General features: G+C 35.9%; 1 long non-coding RNA gene across 1 annotated transcript; it reads right to left on the bottom strand.

Annotated features, from left to right (window-relative positions):
• Nucleotides 1–590: 590 nt before the first annotated feature.
• On the bottom strand, nt 591–3,388 carry LOC120919362. The gene is made up of 2 exons (XR_005744558.1): nt 3,320–3,388; nt 591–637 (listed from the first exon to the last, which is right to left on the bottom strand). It is a non-coding gene; the product is annotated as an uncharacterized LOC120919362 (long non-coding RNA).
• Nucleotides 3,389–3,907: the final 519 nt, after the last annotated feature.

Raw genomic sequence — 3,907 nt, 5'->3', positions numbered from 1 at the left:
AGACAGATGAGAGAGTTGGTGGTGTATGGGGAGATGTTAGAGTGTGTTAGTGGTAGAAATAGAGATCTTCGATTTGTGGGGGAGGTTGTACATAGAGAGATGAGAGTGGGGGGGGGGGGGGGTGAGGTACAGAGGTCAGACAATGATGGATAGAGAGATGAGATTTGAGGCGGTGGTGGATAGAGAGATGGGAGAGTGGGTGGTTATAGAGAGAGAAGGGATGGGGGATAGAGAAATAGCATAGTGGGTTTGGGTGGCTATAGAAATGGATAGATGAAAGAGTGGGGGGGTGGTGGTGCATAGAGAGATATTAGGTTGTGGGGGTAGTGGGGGATTCACGGTTATAGATATTGTTATAGTTTTCAGTGGTTTTTTAGATAGATAGAAAGTAGAGGGTTAAAAAAAAAAATACAGTAAATGATCACTGTAAGGGATCGATAGGGAAAGAGAGGGGGATTCAGGTTAAATTATAGGATCAGAGTAGAAAATTATGCTTACTAAAGGCAATTTAAAAACAAAAACAAAAAAATATAAATATAGATGAAATATAAAACATATAATTTATTAAAATAAAATAACCCTTTTTTTGCATTTATGGCATGGTTTTGATAAATCAAAATCCACTTGTCTTTTCATTCTATGGGAAATAAAATGAAATAAATAAAAATAAATTAATATAAATTTAAAAAAAAATTAAAATCATATAGCAAAAAGCATTATTCTAGATAGATCTCTATATATATATATATATATATATATATATATATATATATATATATATATATATATATATATATATATATATATAGATACAGAAGTCTATATGTATCTCTCTTATTTAACCTCTTGACCACTGGGCACTTAAACCCCCTTCCTGACCAGACCAATTTTCAGCTTTCGGTGCTCTCACAATTTGAATGACAATTACTCCGTCATACAACATTGTACCCATTTGAAATTTTTGTCCTTTTTTTCACACAAATAGAGCTTTCTTTTGGTGGTATTAGATCACCTCTGGGTTTTTTATTTTTTGCGCTATAAAAGAAAAACGACCGAAAATTCTGTAAAAAAAAAAACAAACAAACTTGTTTCTGTCATATTCGCAGGTTATTTCTCACACACAGCATATGCATACCACGAATGACACCCCAAAACACATTCTGCTATTCCTCCCGAGTATGGCGATACCCCATGTGTGCAACTTTTACACGGCGTGGCCACATACAGAGGCCCAACATGCAGGGAGCGCCATCAGGCGTTCTGGAGCACCCAGGCCAATTCTGACATTTCTCTCCTACATGGAAAAATCACAATTTATTTGCTAGAAAACTACATAGAACCCCAAAACATTATATATGCGGAGTATTGGGGTATTGCGGAGTATTTGGGTATTGCAGAGTATTGGGGTATTGGGGGTATTGCAGAGTATTGGGGTATTGCGGAGTATTGCAGAGTATTTGGGTATTGCAGAGTATCGCGCAGGGTATTGCAGAGTATCGCGCAGGGTATTGCAGAGTATCGAGGTATTGCAGAGTATGGGGTTTTGCAGAGTATGGGGTATTGCAGAGTATGGGGTATTGCAGAGTATGGGGTATTGCAGAGTATGGGGTATGGCAGAGTATCGGGGTATGGCAGAGTATCGGGGTATGGCAGAGTATCGGGGTATTGCAGAGTATGGGGTATGGCAGAGTATGGGGTATGGCAGAGTATCGGGGTATGGCAGAGTATCGAGGTATTGCAGAGTATCGGGGTATGGCAGAGTATCGGGGTATGGCAGAGTATCGGGGTATGGCAGAGTATCGAGGTATTGCAGAGTATCGGGGTATGGCAGAGTATCGGGGTATGGCAGAGTATCGGGGTATGGCAGAGTATGGGGTATGGCAGAGTATGGGGTATGGCAGAGTATGGGGTATTGCAGAGTATGCAGAGTATGGGGTATTGCAGAGTATGCAGAGTATGGGGTATGGCAGAGTATGCAGAGTATGGGGTATTGCAGAGTATGGGGTATGGCAGAGTATGCAGAGTATGGGGTATTGCAGAGTATGGGGTATTGCAGAGTATGGGGTATGGCAGAGTATGCAGAGTATGGGGTATTGCAGAGTATGGGGTATGGCAGAGTATGCAGAGTATGGGGTATTGCAGAGTATGGGGTATTGCAGAGTATGGGGTATGGCAGAGTATGCAGAGTATGGGGTATTGCAGAGTATGGGGTATTGCAGAGTATGGGGTATGGCAGAGTATTGCGCAGGGATAGCTGAGCTGGGAGGGATGGCTGGATCTGTGACTGCAGTTGTCACAGATCCAGCCACAGCACTGCTGACACCCCGCGCTCCCCCCCTCCTCTCGCACTGTACCGAACGGTACAGAGAGGAGAGGGAGGAACCGGCGTCATCAAATGACGCCGGTTTGTTTACAAGTGATCGCTCCGTCATTTGACGGAGCGATCACGTGGTAAACAGCCGCGATTCGCGGCAATTTACTGTGATCCGTGATGCGCCGGGTCTTCTAGACCCGGCGAGCACGGACACTTCCGCGAGCGCGCCCCAGGGGACGCGCAAACGCGGAAGTGCACGAGGACGTCCCAGGGACGTCCTGTCACAATAACTCGACCGCGCTGTAGCAGTATTTCTGCTATGGCGCGGTCGGCAAAAGGATATATATATATATATATATATATATATAGAGAGAGATATATATATAAAGAGAGATATATAAAGAGAGATATATAGAGCGATATATAGAGAGATATATCCAAGATAAAATCATTATGTGTGAGTGTGTGTGTGTTCAAGATCTCTCTCTTCAAAAGAATAAATAAATTTTTTGGAAAAAATATATATTTATCCAATTTAAAAAATATATATATATATATATATATATATATATATATATATATATATATATATATATATATAAATAATCTATATTGAATAATCTATATATATATTTTTTCAAATGAGATAATATTAAACATAGACATACATCCAAAACCAAGATTGAGGATAGTGTTTTTTTGAGAGAGATCTATAATACACAAGCATTTAATTTTTTTTGGTATTTTTGTATATAATTATTGGTTTTATATATATCTATATATATATATATATATATATATATATATAGAGTAAAAAGAGAAAAAATTAACAGTATTCAGAGTGTATACAGAGGAGACATATTATATATGTGTATATATATATATATATATATATATATATATATATATATATATATATATATATATATATATATATATATATATATACACACATGTTTTTCTCCAGAAATATAAATATAATAATTTTAAATTTTTAATTCTTACCTGGTTAAAAAGTAGACGATAAAGAACAAGAAGTAATGAATCCAAATTTCGTATCAGGTAATTTTCCCTATATTTAAAAAAAAAAAATAATATAATTAATTAATAAATACATTATAATTATTTTTTTTCTATAGATAATTTTTTTAATACATGACCGAGAGATAGAGATAAAAAAAAATAAAGACAAAAATACACTAAAAAATAAACAAAGATAGATAAAGATAGATATACAGATAAAAAGACCCAGAGAGAGAGACAAAGACACAGAGACAGAGACACAGACGGATAGGGAGAGAGATAGAGACAAATAGAGAGACAGACAGAGATCTTTGTATAGACAAATTTTTAAAATGGTTTTTTAACACATACCTGATGTTAAAATCAGAGGGTAAAGATCAAGTAGTAATGAATAGTAAGGATTTCTCCAAAACGATCTGTCTAAGAAGTCAATATACAAAAAAATTAATAAAAATTAATATTAATCATTTGTAAAATTGGTTTTATTTTATACAGTATATTGAAAAAAAAAAAAAAAGTATATATATTTTATATATATATATATATATATATATATATATATATATATAT

Source organism: Rana temporaria, chromosome 12 (genome assembly GCF_905171775.1).
Source record: "Rana temporaria chromosome 12, aRanTem1.1, whole genome shotgun sequence".
Lineage (NCBI taxonomy): Eukaryota > Metazoa > Chordata > Amphibia > Anura > Ranidae > Rana > Rana temporaria.
Note: the sequence above shows the minus strand (reverse complement) of the source record. Positions and strands in the feature narration are given on the sequence as shown.